This window comes from Microcebus murinus, chromosome 17 (assembly GCF_040939455.1).
Source record: "Microcebus murinus isolate Inina chromosome 17, M.murinus_Inina_mat1.0, whole genome shotgun sequence".
NCBI classification, from domain to species: Eukaryota; Metazoa; Chordata; class Mammalia; order Primates; family Cheirogaleidae; genus Microcebus; species Microcebus murinus.
The window spans coordinates 11158285-11179916 of NC_134120.1; positions in this window are offsets into that span (position 1 = coordinate 11158285).

A 21632-nucleotide genomic window follows, 5' to 3' on the forward strand; every position below is an offset into this window, starting at 1 on the left:
TCAGGACAGGTTTAGAGTCCATTACAATCCGAGCTGGAAAAAAAAATTGAAATAAAACCTTAAATTTTGATTGATTGTATTCTATAGCTTACATATCTGTCTGCATCCTGCTTCTAAAACTCTTAGTGCTCAGTGGCAGGGAAGTATTATCCTGATGGACTATAAGCAACCTTGGCTTTTTATCTCAGAATGAATCAATGTTGATGGAGAAACCTTCACAATCTATTTTCTTCTCTGACACATATACTCTAGTTGTGTGAAAACAAAATAGTATTTATAATATATCAGACATTCTCATTACTAACAGGTAACAATAATTAACATTTAATTAATAAATATTTCATTCTAAAAAGACCCATTTCTTTGTAGTATGTTGTTGATATGTATTAATGGCACCAGAAATTCATATGATACCAAAAGGATGTGGCAAAAATTTATTTTAAAGAGTTTCTTGCCTCAAGAATACATTAGTGTTAAGGAAAATAAGGAGAATTATTATAATTCAATAATTGTAATTTATAATTATAAAAAAATCACACCTACTATAATGCTTTCCATTTGGAAGAAATTCAGCTTATAATTATTGAATTATAAACAGTTTATAATTATTGAATTATAATTTATAATGTTTATGAATGTTATGCCTTCTTGGAGAATTGATTCCTATACCATTATATAATTCCCTCTTTATCTTTGATATTTTTCTTGTTCTGAAGTCTTAATTGTCTGGAAATAATATAGCAACTCTAGCTTTCTTTTGATTAGTATTAGTATGGTATAATTTGCTCCATTCCTTTATTTGTAACTTATCTATTTCTCTATATTTAAAATAGGTTATTGTATATAACATAAAAGTGTGTCTTATCTTTTTTACTCTTTCCCACAATCTCTGCCTTTTCATTGGTGTATTCTGAAATTCATAAAGGGATTATTGATATAGTTAGATTAGTAACTCCCATGTCCATAACTCTTTTGAATCACTGCCTTTGAATTTCTCTTTTCCACTCCCACTCCATACTTTGTCTGCATTATCTGGTTTTAATTGAGCATTTTATTCATTGCTGTTTTATCACTTGTTATCATATCAATTATACTGTGTTTTAAAAAAGTTAGTGATTTCTCTAGAATTTATAATACACAGTTTCAACTAATCTAATTCCACCTTCAAATAGTACTATACCATTCTACATGTAAAACCTTATAATAGAGAATTCCTATTCCTTATGGTATTAATATTCATTTTACTTACCCATTTAATATGACCACCTAATACATTATTATTATTTTATCAAACTGCCATATTTAAGATCAATTTAAAATGAGAAAAATACAATATTTTATTTTTCCTTCATTTATTCCTTCTCTGAAGGTCCACTTTTCTTAATATAAAGTTTCTGACCTATATCATTTTTCTCATGAACTTTATTTTAACATTTCTTGCAAGACAAGTCTGCTGGTGCTGAATTCCCTCAGTTTTTGTTTGCCTGAGAAAGTACAGTTGACCCTTGAACAATGTGGTGGTTAGGGGTGCTGACCCCCTGTGCAGTTAAAAGTCTGTGTACAACTTTCGACTTCCCCAAAATTTTATTAGTAGCCTATTAATGACTAGAAACCTTACTAATAACATTGTGTATACGATATGAATTATATACTGTATTCTTATAAAAAGTAAATTAGGGGAAAGAAAATGTTAAAAAAAACCATAAAAAAGAGATTATGTGCAAGTGGATCATCATAAATGTCTTCACATCAAGTATACTGAAGAGGAGGAGGAGGAAAAGTTGTTCTTGCTGTCTCAGTGGTGGCAAAGGTGTAAGAAAATACATGTATGAGCGAACTCCTGCAGTACAAACCTATGTTGTCCAAGAGTTAACTGTGTTTCTCTATTATAAAGGAAAATTTCTCTGGTTATTGAATCCTAGGTTGGTGAATGTTTTTCTTTAAACACCTTAATAATTCATGATACCCTTTTCTCATTTGTGTAATTTCTGAAAATAAATCTGCTGGAAATTTTACACATGTTTGGTTACACGTAAGCTTTGGTTACACGTACACTTCTACTCAGTCTCAGAGACAATGGTAGAAATTTGAAGAATGACAAGGTATCTTTTTATGCCACATCAAAAAGGTGGACTTATTTAATTAATCCTTCAACATGTATTTACTGAATGTTTGCTTTAACCTGTCACTTTTGTTATACAGGGATAAATAATACAAAGCAGATTTTTTTGATTCATTCGGATCATTTCCATTGTTTCCAATATCGGGCTTTGAAATCCACAAACTTTCTAGCCCAGTGATGTTAGCATGCCCCTTTAATGATTCTACCCTTCATAAAATAATGTCCTACAACTTTTAACAATCAAATGATGTTTTATTAAAAGACATTTGAGTGTTTAAGAGCACAGAGCCAAACAGTCTGAGGTGTAACATTCCTCAATCACTTATCCATGTAAACCTGAGAATATTAGTAACTCTTTCTGTGACTCTGTTTAGTCATCTATATATGAGGATAATAATAGTTTCTGCCTTATAGTACAGTCGTAAGGATTAGAGGAATTGACAGGGTAATAAACACTAGAATGGTATTAGGTTACAAGGATTGTATAATAATAAGAGTTATTATTACTTAAAAACTGTGATTTATTATCCCAAGTTTAATTTTTTAATCTTCCTCATCTTCTTTGCAAGCACTTAATTGGATGAATAAAAAGTTTACAGTGAATAAGGAACGTTATAGCCTTCAATGTTTTTATTACACTATGCATCAAAAATCAGAGAATCCAATGAGATTGTTTAAAAAAAATAAAATAGTATATCTTCTGTTCATTTGCCCTATTCAAAAGATTGAAACACACTCTGAGATTTCATATGGTCACAGATGTTGAAAGGTGGTACAGAGGAAGCAGGAAAAACAGGGTGTGAATATAAAAGATCCATCTTATAGACTATAAATACTCTTTTAGCTTTTGAAGGCTCTTTTTGGGGTTTAGTCTTTTTTTGGTTTCACATGATTGCTTCCGTACCATTAGCAGTGAGTCTATTCGAATAAAAATAAAAAAGTAGCACTTAAAAATGCTCTTTGGCACTTCAAAAGGCCATATATTAGAGAGCTAATTGGTATAGCTTTTACAACTTTCACATTGATTTTTTTCCATTGATTTTTCCCCTCCTTTGAGCTGTCTTTTTCATCCTCCTACTACTATGAATTTTGCTTCTCAGTTCTTGGGGAGTATATTACATGCAAAAGAAGATAGTCAGTGAAAGTGACAAGCTTCCCAAGAAGTTTTGTTCTTCTATTCTGCCATATTTTAATTTCAGACAAGTAGAACTAGTTGAGAATATGCTGATACTAGATATATGAAGTATGTCAAAAATCTTTTTTCTCTGTAGACTTGGATCTCTCCATGAAAGTGAGATATTCTGACAATTTAGCCTGGGAGCACTAATTTCTGTGTTACAAAAACAGTCTCCCATTTAAAAATACTTATTTGAGGAGTGACATTTACATTTGAAAGCTAATTTTCTTCTACACATAGAGTCATGAGCTAAATGAGAAATACATTTCAATATTCAGAAATTGGTATTACATTTTCTAATATCGTTATCATCATGAGAAAATAAACATACTGGATGTCTAATTCTATGACTTCTTATTTTATTGCAATTAATTCCAGTAAGTTATATGCAATTTTAATAATATCGAATGTTACTTTGAGGACACACATCAAAGAAGGCACTGTAAAATATTTGGAGAATATATATAAGAAATGCTTCTGGAATATATAATTGGTTCAGACTTAATATAAAATTTGGTATACTCTCCTTAATGGTGATTTTAAGGCCTGTCCAGTTTCCTTCTACTCTCATATAGCCTTTCTTCAGTATCCTTATTCTATTCAATGCTTTTACATTAAGGAAAACACTTTGTTTTTGTATTAATCCTGCCTTGTAAAAAGACAGGTCTAGCAGATAAATTAAATATATAAAAATAATATATAAAAATAAAATAAGGCAGGGCTAGGGGATGATAAAATAGATCCACTGAAGAGATATTTAAAAGAGAAAATAAAGTGGTCTTGGTGATAATTATGAGGAGAAAGAATGATTTTCCAAAGAAAGTTCCTAGTTTGGGGCTTGAAGTGCCACATGTTGGAGGTGCCATTCACTAAGAATTGAAAACACTATGGAAAACTTGGTGGTGGGGTGAATATCATGAGTTCTGTTTTGGACGTGGTGATTTTGAGGTACCTTGGAGATATCCAAGTAAACTGTTAAGTAGACAGTTGGGTGTATAATTTTTGAACCTAGAGGAGAGATCAGGGCTGGAGATATCACTGGTCAATTGGCAGCATAGCTATTGCTTAATGTTTTAAGCTTGGATAAGGTTACTTCATAAAAGGATTGGAGTGAAAAGAGAAAACTGTTTAGTACTAAAAGGTGAGAGCCTTTTGTATTAAAGGTTTGAGTCAATGACACAATCAAGAGCTGGTAAAAGACACCGAGAAAAAGGACATCATGAGAGAGAGAAAGAGATAGTACAAGTCAAAGTGAGTTTTTTTTTTTAATAAAAAATGCAGAATCTAAAATACAAACTGGGCTGTCACTATCTTTTCTCAATGCTTTCAATAATTTTTCTTCTACAACTATAGAGTGTCAAAATCCTTAGCATGCCCTGTGTTCAGCTTTTTCTTCTAATCAATGTCTTTCAATTCTTGAATCACACAATGTATACTAAATACATACATATTAATAAATACATAAAAGGAAAATTTTCTACTTTGTTGAAAGTTTTTTTTTTAAATAAGGCAAGTACATGTTTTTTAAATCACTAAATATACCATATACAAAATAGTAGTTTCCTTTTCCATCCTTCCTAATCCCTAATCTGAGACCCAGAGGCAGCAAATTCAATTCTTTTGGTTATTCTTAATAATATGCATATGCTGACTTTTTTTTTTGCTTATGAAATTCAAATAGTATCTCCAAACTTCCTTTTCCTATAGTTGAGGATTTATCTTTGTCAACTATTACCCATGCACTTTCCTGAATCCCATCTTTCCAATATTTTCATATCACAATTCTTTATTAAACCAGGTTTGTTTTTATATTATGACTATGCAAATATCCCATGCTGCATGAAGTAATTTTCTATGATAATATTTTTGCTATCTATAAAAATTCTGCTTTTTCCTGTAGTTAATAATAATTTTATCTGGTTTGCCACTACCCATTCTCTTTTTTAAAAGTCCTACTCCTCTTTCAGAAAACAAAAAACTTTTTCATGTTCCCTCTTACATATAACTTTATGTTTGTCAAGAAGTTCATATTAATTATTTTCTTAACTTTCATTGTTTTAATTGACATTACATTTTATGCATTTATCATGTACAACATGATATTTTGAAATATACACACAAACACTGTGGAATAGCTAAATCTAGCTAATTAACATTTGTAGGCCCTCACAAAGTTATAATTTTTGTTTTGAAAACATATAACATCTACTCATATCAATTATTTTTATTCTCTTTTTTTGTTTTATGTAGGTTTCTTTTTTCTTACAAGACCAACAGATCTGTCAACTTTCGACAATGATTTTTTGAGAAGTTTGTTGTTCACAAATGTTCTCTCTCACAGGTGACGGGCCTGATCTCCCTGCTCAGCTCTCTGTCCCTATGGTACAAGCCAGCCTAGTTTCTATAAAGGACAGTGATAGATCGCAGTCTGGGAATTCCTGCTGCCTCTCTCCCATATTAAAAACTCTGTGGCCAGGCTCTGTGGCTCACGCTGTAAACCTAGCACTCTGAGAGGCTGAGCCAGGTGGATCCTTTGAGCTCAGGAGTTCGAGACCAGCCTGTAAAAGAGTGAGACCCCCATCTCTACTTAAAAAAAAATAGAAAGAAATTAGTTGGACAACTAAAAACATATATAGAAAAATTAGCTGGGCATGGTGGCAAATGCCTGTAGTCCCAGCTACTCAGGAGGCTGAGGCAGAAGGATTACTTGAGCCCAGGAGTTTGAGGTTGCTGTGAGCTAGGCTGACGCCACAGCACTCTAGCATGGGCAATGGAGTGAGACTCTGTGGAAAAAAAAAATCTGGATCCTCTGTTTTTCTCCCCAACAGTAACCCTCGGTATTAGAAGATTATGGAGCAAACTTTTAAAATTCTGAGGGAAAATTATCCACAACCTAGAAATCTAAACCTAAAATTTCATTAATCAACTCTGAAGAGAGAACAAAGACATTTTTACCAAAACAAGGACTAAACAATCGCCTTTCATGTACTACTGAAGGATATGGTTCAGCAGAAGAAGGGATTAAATCATGGCAAAGTTGTCTGTTTTATTTATTTGATAATTCCTTCTTCTCTGCTTCTGCTACATTGTCTTTTTTTCTAATTCCCATTAGCTAAACAGTAGACTTAAGTGATTTAAGGATTAAACAAGCCTTACGTTTTGCATGTCTTCCCTTTGTTATTTTTCTTTTTTTTTTTTACTTTATGACTTCATTTTAAAATAGTCTCTTTGTTAAACTTCTTGTTGAGTTTTTATCATTTAGAGTTTCTTATATTTCCCATTTTGTTCTTTCATTACTCCCTTTTGTTCTGATTTCCAGGATTTAATACGTTTGCCTATCTGAAGTTACTAATTAAATATTTTTAAACATTTTTATCTGCTTTCTGAAATATTTTTTCCTTCCTAAACCTTGTTTGTTTTCACGTTTGTGATTTTCTCTTTCATTGTAGGTTTTTTTAAAAAAGTCTGATAACTTTTGGTTGTGTGTGCATATATAAGAACAAGACTTTTAAAAAGATGACCAGCCTTGCAGACTGGTCACTCTCACCTGAAGACAAGGAAGTTTTTTTTCCAGGAGTCAAAAAATAACATTTCAATCTCTGTGGGGGACTTGGCTGGCTGGGAATACCAGAATTCAGTATGTGACCTTTCTCTTCTTCTCCCTATTTTCATTCTGGAAGTTCATCCCTGTCTTCAACTGCACCTGGCATCCTCAATATGAAACTTGATGATTCTCACTAATGTGCCTCTCTGCACTACCTACAGAAATTCTCCTGTTTTGCAATGAGTTTTCCCCTGAGTTCTATCTGTAAAACATGCTGAACTGTCTTATCCACTATTGCCTTCAACTTCTTTTTGTTTGTCCATTTTTTTGGTGCTCTGGTAGAGAGAAGAGATAGATGCATATGGTCAATGCACTTTGTATAGTCCCCTCTGTTTGACAGTGAACTCACTGTTGTGTCTTCAAAACCAGCATATTGTGTGGTTTATAAAAGTCAGCCAATAAACAAAACTTGAAACAAACAGAACTCATGGTGGTTTTGATAAAGTAGAATCATTTTCTTTGATGAAAAATATTATACTCCATTGCGATGATGAGTATTATAACTATGCTATCATCCTACTTTAATTGTCCAATAACTCCCTGGTCTTTTGAAATTGTGGCACAAAAGGATACTTTTATCTTTAAGTAATATAATGACACATCAATCTCGCAGGAAATTTGCTGGTTCATTATAAGTTCTTTCCATACCCCACATAGCACTGAATAAGAAATAGTTTTGTCCCATGATAGTAAATTGAACTAAAGATCAATTTCATCTTATTCTGACATGACAATAGATCTTTAAGGGAAGAAAATCTAAAATGTATCCAATATAAAGTTATCAATATAGGGCAACATTACTTCTGAGTTGCATGTAGAAAAACAAAGAACAATGATTATTTCATGCAGTTACATAATTTCTAAGTGGGAAATAGTTCTTCTAACCACAATTTTATAGATAAGGAAAAAATCAAGTTCAAAGACAACATTACAGATATATATTATTAATAGTTGAAAGAGGTTATCTTTTAAGAGGCTATCTTCTGGACCAATATTTTTTCTGCAATATTATATCTAAAATTCTTCCAAAGCTCTTTTAAATGTCTTGTCCCATAGTTTTGCAAAATTGTTTCCTTCACAACGCTGCCCTTCCCTCATCAAGAGGATGAATAAATTTGTCTGCATGTGAAGTTTTCTTTCTCAACACACTCTCATTTGATTCAGAATCACAATAGCTTTTTTGAAAAATATTCAGATTTCATTTTCATATTATGTTCAGACAGCATTAATAGAGCCATTTGAAATATTTATGGCCCTACATTTTTTTCAATCTCATCTAGTTCCATTGAAATATGAGTCTACCCTCTCAATCCTCAATTTTCCTTTTTCCTTCAGTAAGATTTGTTACTGGCCTAACAGATACTACAAACATAATTTTGTATTTTTGCCTTTGCATGTCTCTCAAAGACATATTTAAGAAATTATTCATCTTTTAAATAAGAAAAATTTCTGGCCAACCCAAGATAAAAAAAAAATCCCCTAATAATTACATTTTTATATCTACTCTAGTATCATATTCTCAAGACAGAATGGCAAAGATAATAAAGATACATAGCTTAAGTCTTTATAAAAAAGGTTTATGCAAAGTTTCTGACAGAATCTGTTATATCTATATTGTAGTTTTACTAATCAGCTTAACATCTCTCTCTAAGGGAGTAAAAAACAAGATATCCTTGCAAGTTAAATTCACCACTTAATCTTAAATGAAATCAATTAATCTTTGTCTTTCTATTTGGACTGCTTAATAAATAGGTGAGCAGTATAGCTTACTTCTAAGAGTTTTGAAAGGCAACATTTATATTTCTCAAAATAATATACATTATATAATAAAATTATGTAATCTAATGTTAATTAGAAACTTTTTAATTCAAAAGCAAAGCAATAACATTGCAACTTAATTTGAAGGTCGCTTAATTGAAATGTGATAATTTAGATAAGATTCACTATATATAAAAATTCACTTCTGTTCTATATTTGACAAACTTACAACAATAAAATACATGACATGTAAATAATATTTCAAAAAGTATACTTCATATGTACTAGATCATTTGAGGCATTCTTTTTATAATTACATTAATAGCTTCTACTAATTGTATAAAATTTACATATTACAGAAAAGCATAAAGACAAAATAGAAATTATCTGGAATCTCACCATGACTCAATAGGCACTTTAAATAGTCTGATATATTTTAAACCTCTGCTCCTTTAAAAGTCTTTACCTAGTTCCAAAGACAGAGATAATTATATAAATATGTGTATCAATGTTCATATTTAAGGTCCTATTTTACACATTAATTGTACTCTTTTTTTAATGAAGGATATGTTTTCTCAAGATATTAAATATTCTTTTACAACATTGTTTTTAGTATTTCATTGCTTAAGTATGCCACAATTTAATTTACTCATCTTTGGGGATACTTCGGAAACATTGTTTTACTTATAGGCAAACTCCATGTTACAAATAATTTTAATCTATTCATAGATAAATGTATAAAATGGTCCCCTGAAGGATCTCAAAATAGGAAGTTGTTTTTAGTGTTTTTTTATATTTGAAGATTATTCAAACAGTAGTAAATAATTAAAATGAATCAAGCTGTTTTATTGTAAATATTTGTTTGAATTAGTCACTAAATCTATTTGGATATGGCTTTTCTAAATTACTGATGTTTTATTTATCTTAAATAAAATAGAAAATAACTTGAGTGAAATTTTGATTTCATGAACATCCCCCTGGGGAGGATATCTGGAAACCCCCATTTTTATCCTAGTGCCTGTGCTCTTATATCCTTATCTGAATATTGGAAAAATAATTAGTCTCACATTTCCACCAGAAAACAAACATGGAGGAAAAAAAGGAGACTTTTTTTGAACCTACAGACCATTCTCTCTCCATATCTCCAGTTTTATATAGCTCCATATCTCCAGGAATCTTCAACAAGCACATTATTTGGCACTAATTCTGCACAAATGATGTATTTCTTTAAAAAGAAGTTTCACTTTGTATAACATAAAGCCTGAAAGGAATTGTATCTTCTTTAGTGGAAAACAGTACACTGGAAATGTTTGGAAGGGCAGGGAGTCTTTGGTTATGCTCTACGGAGTAGAAATTGCTTTTCATTTAAAAAATAGATCTTTCTCAGGGAGCTCTGTTCTTTCTGCTAAATAAAACAGCTTGAATTTCTGATGAGCATCCTTTGGAGTACATTTCTCTTCTGTTGACACTGAGATTCATGGGAATACTTGCCATTAACACAAATGGGAGTTAAACACATCAATCGCTTCATGTGAAGATTAAAATGCTCCTCTTCATTTGAACCCAATACATTATTGGTAATTACATTATGTGTCAATAATAATTACTCTTATTCCGTTTAGCACTGCTGCTTAGAAACAAGCATCTTATTGCACCACAAGGGTCATAAAAAACAGCATGAAAAACATGGAGATATTTTCTTTCAGAGATTTGTGTGGCTTAACCTAATGACAGAAAGATTTATTAAAATCTTCTTTTGTTAATATTACTTGTATCTATTGCCAATACATACAAAAGAGAATGAAACATTTAGAACATCTTTATAAGATGACATATTTGCAAGCTTCATATTTTTCTCCAGAAATAATTGTTTTAATATGTATCAAAATGATTTAAAGGACATAAAAGCATGTTAAAATAGAATATATTCAAGTACTGCCTTTTAAAATAAGACCAATTCAAGATTTTTTCTGTTGTTTCTATTTTTTTAATACTAGTCAAAATTTACTTCATGATACATGAAAATGACCCTATATAATTTTTTGCATGTCTCCTCCTTATGAGTCATTGTAGGGAGAAGTATGATTCATTGTGCCATACTTCACTGAATCCACAATGTCATCAATTTTAAGACACATCACTATATTGTGTAGCATTAAGAAAAAAGTCACTACCTGTTAAAATATTACAAAATGCTGTCACATCATTTATTTGATTTTGTACTAATAAAATGAATTTTAAGCTTATTTAGACATATTTTATTATCTCACATGCCAGAATTTATGTAGCATGAAAATATAAATGAATTTATAAAAATTTTCTAAAATAATTTTAATTCTAAATAAAACTATTCAGAATATCTTTTTTGACACAGAGTCATTTTTACCTTAAAATATCATAGTTTGTAGTATTAAAAACATTGGTGATATACCATTTTTTAAAAAAAATGTTTCACTTTTGTTTCTTGTATTTTCTTCCAAGCCATTGACACATATTCTAAAATTTTTGATGCTTGTACTTTCTTGCTCTTATGAGAAGATACAGTGAGAAGTGTTCAAAACAGCACCTAGGATGCATTTAACCTCCTAACTTGCTCTATAATCATGTGTTATTTAAAATATCAAGGGGGTAGTTATTATCTATTCACACTGCTAAGAACAACAACCTAATTTCACCCATTTTAGACAAGGTGAACAACATTGATGTTAAGATGTCATTAATTGTGAGATTCATTTTGAGAAATGTTAAAATATGGAAAAGTATGAGTTTTAGAATCAATAATTTGTGGTAGCATTAATCAATGAGTTGAAATTGTAGTACTTTCTTATTTTTTCAAAAGCATTAGCTTTTAAAATCAATAATGAATGCTTCTCTGATGTTTCCAATCAAATAATATTGGTGATGATTGCATATCACCTAATATTTGTCTCCATGGCTATAATATATTGAATTGTGAGCATTAAAATCATGGCCTCACTTATGAAAGGAAATGATAATTGAAGCAGCTTTTTATTTATCTTGAGTGAAATTATATTTTTTTCATTTTTTAAAATTGGAGTAAAATGAGCATAACATAAAATTTATCATCTTAACCATTTTAGGTGTATAATTCAGTGATATTATTTATATTCATACTGTTTTGGAACCATCATCGCCATGTGTTACCAGAATTCTCTTCATCTTGAAAAACCATTATTTCTTCAATTAATCTCTAAACTTAAATTGAATAATGCTATAATTTACCATCCCAGCCTTTGCCTGCGAGTTGCAAATTTTCAATGGACTCCAGATTTCCAAACTAGTAACATCAGAGAGGTACTGCCAGTGAAACTGCTGTCTTGGTGGGGAGAGTAAGTTCCAGTGCTTTGTACTCGGCCATGTCCCCAAAATCATCTTTCTAAAAAAAAGTTGGTGAAGTATTTTTCCTCTTAACTCATCAAAGAAGACAAAAAACTCTGGAAGTTCCATCTAAAATGTCTGCATTTATAGATATAACTTATGATGACTATGTCTTATTTGTGTCTTTTTCAATCTCTACCACCCCACACACAGTTTCTGATGAATTTTCACTCAGAAAATGCTTGGTGAATCCTCTTTTAATAGAATGCTAGTGAAAAAAGGTATTTAGATTCAATGAGGTATATTATAAATTATAGTCAATATTCATTTAAATATTTTCTTTATTTCACAATGATAGAAAAAACAGCATTGCCACTTCCTAATCATGCAATTTCATTATGGGTCTCATTCAAACAGAGTCTATGAGAAAATGTATTATCTCATAGAATAAGAGTTCACTTTCCCTAGACTCTAACTTGGCTCAAAAGACCTAAGCATATTTTCTGATGTTAATCCAATGATAAGACTAGAATATTTGGAAGTATTGATATTTAATACAAAATTACATGAGACTAAAAAACTGAATCAAGATCACTACAAATCTGTCATGATAAAGATTAACTCTATGCTGATATATTTGAATTTAGATGAACTAAGCAAATGCCTGTAAAAATACAAATTTAAAAATACAAATAAAAATGTTAAACCATTAAACCCAATATATTAAAGACATTTATATTTAATAAAATATTTCCCATGAAGAAATTACTAGTTCTAGATGGCTTTATCAGAAAATTCTTTTAAGTATTTAAGAAAAGAACAACTCTAATATTACATAAACTCTTTCAGAAAACAAAAATGAAAACAATTTTCTTCTTTTATTGGTTAAGCATGATCTTTTAGCAGCAAAATCAGATATATATTACAAAAAAAAGAAATTATAAGACAATCTGTCTTATGAATACTAACAAACTAAATAAAATATTTAGCAATCAAAAAATTGATATAGAAAAACATATACATCACCATAAATTTGGACTTATATAAGGAATGCAAAGATGGCTTTCTATTCTAATATTCTGAATTACAGTTGACTGCATTGTCAAAAATAGTGAGAAAAATCAACTCTATAAATGGAGAAAAGTCATGAGATAAAACTCAGCATAAACACATGATAAAAACTATCATCAAACTAGGCACAGAAGAAAATTTCTTTGTTTATTAAAGAATGCATATGAAACAATTAAAGAAAACAAAATATTCAATGATGTGATACTTAAAGAATTCATTGTGATCAGAAATAACACAAGTATATTTTTATTGTCACTTTTATTCAGCATTATTGTGAACATCCTAGCCAGTAAAATAAGGTAAAAATAAAATTTACAAGTATTATAAAGCAAATAAAGCTCTTACTATGTACAGATTACATGATGGTACATGAAACCATCCAAAGCTATCTATTAATATATTATTTAATAAGTTAATTTAGCAAGTGGTTGAAAACAGGACAATATTTATAGTCATATATATTTATACTAACAACAAGCACATCAAAAATAAAATTAAAAATGAAAATATCATTTACATTGCATCAATAATCATCAAATACTTAGGAATAAATCTAGCAAGTGATCTGTAAGAACTGTATAATGAACAGTTCAAAAATATTAAGAGAAATTAAAGAAGATTTAATTCAATTTAAAAACATTTTATGTTTATGAACATGAAGACTCCGAATTATAAAGATGTTGACTATCCTCTAATTGATATACATGTTTAATTAAATGCTCAAAAATATCAGCATTTTTTCTTTTATTGTAGAAACTGACAAACTGAATCTAAATTGTAATGAAAGTTCTGAAGACTAAGAATAGACAATGCAAATTTGAAAAACAAGAGGACATATAGTACCAGGTATCAAAATTACTATAAAATTACTGTAATTATGAAAGTGTGGTACTATTGCAAGTGTTGACAAACTAAATAATGGGAAAGAATACATTTTAAAATTCAAATCCTATACATATATGAACAGCTGACCAATGACAAACGTGACTGTTTATGTGACTAGGAAGAGATGACTTTTCAATAAATTGTTCTAGGACAACTAAATAGTCTTATGGCACTTACCTTACGCTATACACAAAATTAGCTGCGTTATAGAAATAAGTATGAACGTTTTAAAAGTGTAGAGATATCAGAAAAAAGTATAAGAAGTATCTATGTATGGAGCATGATTTCTTAAACTAGACACAGAAACACACTAATCATGAATTTTAAAAGTAGACACTATTAAAACTAGGAGATTCTCTTCTTTAAAAGACACCATTAAGAGAATTTTGGCTGTGGGCAGTGGCTCATGCCTGTAATCCTAGCACTCTGGGAGGCCAAGGTGAGAGAATTGCATAAGGTCAGGAGTTCGAAACCAGCCTGAGGAAGAGGGAGACCCCGACTCTACTAAAAATAGAAAGAAATTAATTGGCCAACTAAAAATATATAGAAAAAAAATGAGCCAGGCACAGTGGCACATGCTTGTAGTCCCAGCTATTCGGGAGGCTGAGGCAGGAGTTTGAAGTTGAGCCCTGGAGTTTGAGGTTGCTGTGAGCTAGGCTGACGCCATGGCACTCTAGCCCAGGCAACAGAGTGAGACTCTATCTCAAAAAAAAAAAAAAGACACCATTAAGAGAATTTAAATTTTTTTCTTGAAAAATTTTAAGAAAGTTTAAAGGGTGAGAGAAGAGATTTACTAAAATTATATACAAGAAAGGGTGTGTATCCAGTATATATTAAAAACTGCAAATCAATACCAAAAAAGGCAACACAATTAACAAACAGCACTTCACAGAAACAAATATCCAAATGATCAATAGATACATTAAAAAGTGTTCAACTTCATTAGTAACCAGAAAAAGATGCAAATTAAATTCAAATGACTTGTTGCTATGCTTCCACTAGAATGACTTAAATGACAGAAGCAACTGATACAAAATGTTGACAAGGAAGTGAAACAACCAGAACTATTATACACTGATAGAGACATGTAAATCGGTCAATGATTTTGGAAAGCTGTTCAGAATTATCTACTGAAGCTGAACCTACTTAATTTTATCCTATGACACCGAGATTTCACTTCTGGATATACTCCCAAACACAGTTTGTACATATATTAACCATAAGATATAAAGGAGAATGTTTATAGATGCACTGATCATCATACCCAAATTTGAAAATATATGTATTCACTAACTAAAATGCAAATACATATTCTGGTACATTCATACAAGGGGTACATTGATGAAGATGAATGTACACAATAACCCAGTTGCATAAACATTGGGATTTTTCATAAATATAAACCTGGTCTTATAAATATACCATTGCAGGAAAGAAAGAAGGCAGTCATGAAATCACTCTGTGATTTCAATGCCAAAGTTCAAACAAAGGGAAAACGATTGTGTGGTGTTACAAATCAAGGAAGCCATTGCATTGGGGAGGATGTAATAACTGGTAGAGAGCAGATGGGGGCCTCTCTTTCTTCATACAGATGTTCATTGCATGGATATATTTGATTTTGAAAATTCATTGATCTATACAATTATGATTTTTGTACTTTTCTATTAGGATATTACACTTGCATAAAAATAAAGAGTAGTGTTACTTTTTTTCTTTTTTCTACTATTGTGCCTTCTTTCTTCTGCAAATATTAGTGATAATGACAAGAAACATGTAAAAATACATGTTCAATAGACTACAGAAGAATGCTGTGTAGGTCAAAGGCAAAGTCTAAATATAAACTTTTTCTGATTTTTGCTTTCCAGCAAATTATACTCATTCAATAATAGAATTTGGAAGAAAGGTGTTTTACACACCTACCCAAAATAACCAGGAAGGGAACAATGGTAAGGCCAGTTTTTAAGGTACTACAAAATGACTTATTCAGTGCTTTTATGTCAAAATTGATTTTGCTTTACCGTTGCCAGTAAGGGTTCTCTGATGATCTGAAGATCACGTCTGTACTAATTAGATCTCTTAATTTTTGAAGTTCAAAGTAGAAAGTAAAACATACTTGAGAAGTAAGTTATATATAAACACTTCTAAAAACTTAACAAAATTGTCTTTCAATAAAATGAAGGAGGGAGAGAGAGAGAAAAAATATCAAGTATTTGACCCATTTTAAATAATAACCAACTCCTTTCTAGTTCCAAAACATTCACATTTACCAAAAGCAAGGAGGGGCTTTTGCAATGAGCCATTATACATCTATAATTGATACCTTTTCTCTCTGCCCCTCACCCCCCCGCCTTTTTCGGTAATGAACCTTCTCTTTCAGTTCAGCCTTTTAAAAACATTTTATTTTATTTTAAATGGATGAATACAATTATATATATTGTATACAATGTGATATTTTGAAATATATACATCACAAATGCCTAAATTCAGTGAATTACTGTATGAATTACCTCACAGAGTCATTTTTCTGCTGAGAAAACTTAAAATCTACTTTCATAGCATTTTTCAAGAATACACTATAATTAAATATAGCAATCAAATTGTGCAATGGATCTCTTGAACTTACTCCTCCTATGTAACTGAAAGTTTGACTCCTTTGAACCACATCTCCCCAAGCCCCCACCCCTCTGGACACCACTGCCACAGCAGCCCATGGTAACTTCCATCCTACCCTCTACTCCTATGAGATCAACATTTTTACATTTCACGTATAAGTGAAATCATTTGGTATTTGTCTTTCTGTGCCTGGTTTATTTCACAGCGTTTTTTCAGACAATAGATTTGTCATTGTTATAACAGACTTTAGTTATAAATCCTTGGAATGAAGCTAAATTTTCTGTCTTACTTGGTTGACATCATAGTCATATATTTGCAATATCAGTATTTATTAATACTTCTCCCATCAGCTACACTTTTCACTTATGGGTGGATTTCACTGCTTTAACTGAAAATGAATCTATTTCCATGTTCTATATATTTATTATGCAAAAATATTAAGAATAGAAATGTATTTTCATGTATGCTTATAATTATTATTTTTACATAGTTCGAGGATGTTTGGACACATTTGATAAATATTTTCTTTTTGCTATTTTATCTCTCATCAGAGTTCATAATTGGTGAGTTTTCTTAGCATTATACAGCTAGGGCTCATGTCCCTCAAACATTCTCCTCACAATGTGTGCGCACAGTTGCCACAACCCAGAACTGAGACCCCTCCAGGCCACAAGTCTATGCTCTGCATGAGTCCATAACCTTGAATCAAGAGCTTTTCTTGGCTCTCTTGTTCTCTAGCAACCCATCTGTCTCTCCCTGAGTATCTGTGAGTAACTCAATTGCTTCCTATTTCCTTGCTTTCTTGTTTTGTTCAGGGGGGAAAAAACTAGTGAAGAATAAATTATTTAAATAAAATCCCTGCAGAATTACTCCTGAATCCCTATTCCAGAGTAGTACACTCTTTAAGCTTTGTGAAAGTGGGAAGAAGAAGGAACATAGGTGAAATAAAGAGCCCTGTATGGAAGCAGGATGGTGAACCATAGAAATGGCGTTTTCCTTCCAGAGAACCTCCCATTCATTTGAACGGTTATACAAGGCCTCCCACAGCTGTGCCCTTCTTTGCTGCTTCAGCTTCTGTCAATTTGCTTAATTTGTCTATCACAGACGTACTGAACCCTTTTCATTTCCTTCACAACATACCTTTCTCTGTACCTGGAATGTGATTGCCCCCCTCCCCCAACTTTTCTTGGCTTGGCCACTTCCAATCAAGCTCCAAACTTTCCTTCTCATATTTTGAAGGTGAGGTTAGATACACTCGCAGTGGCTCTCTTAGCATCTGTGTTTCCCTTCATGGAAGCATCGCATCTGGGTGAATGGTTGAATGTTGGTCTCTTCTATGAGGTTCTCACTCGATGAAGGCAGAACTTCACCTCACCGTCCTTGTTCAGCTGTGTCTTCAGGGCCTGGTGATAGAGATTTGTTATGTACATCAAAGCATTTGGGGGCGGAAGTAGGAGTAAGCAGGGAAAGAGGAAGATGTTTTAGTGAGAGAAAGCTATCAAGAATGGTAGGGTAAAGCAGAAGTGAGTGATATGAAAAAAGAAAAAAAAACAAAGAGGGGTTGAGGAGAGGAGAGAAAGAGGGAAAGAGGAGAGAAAGAAACTTTGGATACTTGGATAGGGGTAGGGAGGGAAATGCTTTAAAGGAGAATGAAAAGAATAATGAAAAAGTAGAGAAATGAATAAGGAACTTACTAATTGCACAATTCTGCCCAGGATTATCACTTACTAATAGACCATCAGAATTGCCAGAGAAAGAAAATCCAGTGAATGACATCAAATTGCGTATTGGATTAAGGTGCTTTTACCATCTTAGACTAATTTTCTGATGGAACTGACTAGTTGTCCTGGTATCAAAATTTATCACTCCTTTTTCAATGATAATAGGCTGAGAAGATTTCAGAAAGATCCCTGTACCATTCACTATATTATTGTATAAGAGAGATAATTTGGGGCCATTTGTATTAGAGTAGCCTATGCACCGGTTTTAATCCTACTGAACTAAATATAGTATAAGGAAATTTAGCATGAAAAATGACAGCTTCTGCTCCAAACTACTCCACTCACAGTCCCACTGCTCAGAGGCTTCTGTGTTCGGTTACTGCAGTGGTTGCTGCTTATATATCTCCCTGTGATGTGTTGTCAATTAGAAATGACCCCATCACAGAAAATAATTAGGTATGCTTACCCTGTCCACTGCTACATTCCCTTTCTTTCCATCTTTTGTTACATTTAATGTAGTATTTCATCTCATATTAGAGATACTTAAGGCAACTACTTAAGCCTGTGATTTTTCCCTTTTTATTTTTAATTTGAAACAATTTCAAGATTACAGAAGTATTTTAAGCATGCTACAGAAACTCTACAGGTTACTCTTCAACTCAATTCACCAATTAATAACATTATGATCCTTCTTCACTCTGGCAATCTCTTATATACATGTATGTGTGTGTATGTGTGCATATGCATATATATGTATATATATATATATATATATATATATATATTTGAAGAACAAGTTGCTGACATCATATGCATTTACCTCTAAATAATTCAGTATTTCAGTATGTATTTTCTAAAAAGAGCATGCATGTGTTCTTTCATATTTTTGGAAGCGTATCTTTTCAGTAGTTATTTAGTAGTAGATGAACACATAGTTTTGTTAAATATTCCCAATTTCTGCACCACAGGGGTTATATCATTTGCATTTCTATCAGCAATATGTGAGAGTGTAGGTGTTCTAGCCTCATTAATAAAAAGCATTATAAATTTCTTGAAATTCATTAATCTGATATGTGAGTAGGGGTATCTTAACATAAGTTTACTGTCAGTGAAGTTGAATAGCTTCCTATGTTTTTAAGATCCTTTTATATGTATTGATGGTCTCTTCATGTATTTTGCTCATGTTTTCTACTTATAATTTTGGTCTTACTCTTTTTTCAATCTGAAGAGTTCTTTATACTTTAAGGGTATTAGCCTTTATAGTTATCATTTTCGCCCAGTTTTTAAGTTGCTTTATGGTGCTTATGCCATGCAAACTTTTTCTAATATAATCTATTTTATCAATACTTTATTATATTGATTCCAGATTTTGATTTATAATTTGAAAGCCTTTTCCAACATCCAAGTTATAGAGGAATTCATCTATGTTTTTTATAGATTTATGATTTCATCATACAGGGATCAAAGGGTAGGAAAGAGGGAGAATGATGTGAATAGCCAGCCAACACAATTGTTTTATAAAGAATATTTTGTCTATCACTCCTATTTGAATCCTTGTTCTTACCTTTGCCCTTGGGAACCAGTTGATCCTGTGCTCATAGCCTGTAAGAGGTTCTGCTAGCCACTCCACCAATCCCTTCACTGAGGCTCTTCCTGTTTTTTCTGAGTTGCTGCCTTTACTCTCTCTTGCCCTTTGCAGGTGTCCATCTGTTATGCATGTTCTAGATACATGTTAAAATCTCCTTCTGGTGTTTTCTATACCACTCTCATTCATTTTGCTCTTATGAAGGTTGAAGAAAGAATAGAGAAAATTCACACCAAATTCACACCAAAAACTCACACCACTATCAATTAGAAATTCAAAAACACTGGGAGATTATATCTGCACCTATCTATGTATCTATATACATATATACACACATATATACATATATACACACACAGAGAGACCATAAACACTGGCTTAATAAAAAGCTGCTCTTAGAAATTATAGATGTTGGTAATTTGTAAAGATGAAAAAGTTTTCTTAAAAACAGGTCAGTTTTATGTATTTTTAATTATTGTAATTTAAGATCATGACAATTTTAAATGGTATATAATATTGTAAAAAAGCGAAGTTTGTAGTCAATAGTTGCAGTGTAGAAATTAAAGCTGATATTATGCAATTGAATATGATTCTTTGTTTCCAAAGCAGGCAAGGAACAGATAGAAGAAAATGTGAATCAAAGAAGCCACACATTGAACATTAATCACATTGATCATCTCCCATTGAAAATTAATTGATAAAAGTTAAGCTAATTTCATATGAAGGAACCTTTTAGTAAGATAAAAATTCATCATGCAAAAACATTACATGATTACAAAACTTACATTTGCCAGTGAGTTGATTCATTTATACATTTTACCAAAACACTGATTGTGCATCCTTTTATTTTAGCTTAATTGTACAGCCCAGCTCATCTGTTATGTAAAACAAATCACATCTTTGGAGCTAGATAGCATAGAATTGAGCTTGTCAGAGAAAATCAGAGCCAATATGTCCATTTCTAATTACCATTTTATTAAGATAAAAACTTGGTCTAATCACCAAAATATTAAAATTCCTGGAATATTAAGAACTGAACCTCCCAAATGAAATTACTGTCATTTTAAAAACATAGTATTTAGGCTAGCAAAATTTAGACTTCAGCTAAGTAGCTTAAAAACCAGAGTCAGAAGGGAAAATATAACATTTGCATGCTTGCAGGGAATGTGTAACAATTCTTATAAATATAGCTTAGAATAATATAATTGATTATTTCCAGGTCGACTATCTAACACAATATTGCTAAAGAAAATGACTGGATGCTTCTGTCACTCTACAATTAGATACAATCATGTTTATTAGCGCTGGAAAACAAAAACTGTAATTTACCAGTAGCTCTTCTGAGAATTGCTTTGTACAAAAGGGTTTTTAACAGGCCCTTATGTATTGAACTTGTCAGGTTATACTAGAAGGAATAGAGTTGCATAGTTTTTTTTTTTTTTTTTTTTTTCCTTATAAAAGGGCTCCTAGCTCTCTAAAGTCTGCAACCTTTGTGATGTACCACTCAAAAGGAAAGGGATTAGAGTAAGTACAGAAATAGGTCTTATTTTGCACAAGGTAGGAAAGTATCAGAAATTTGTGCTTGTTCTTTTTCTGCTTTTGTCTTTTCCCCATAGCACCCGGGACCCACTAACTACTCTGTGAATTCAGTCAAAAGTTAATCACAGATACAGCTCAATAGTCTTGCCACCTACTGGCAATATCCTATACACAGATACATGCTGCTCTTTTTCAGGCTTCACTTTTATTTAGAATGC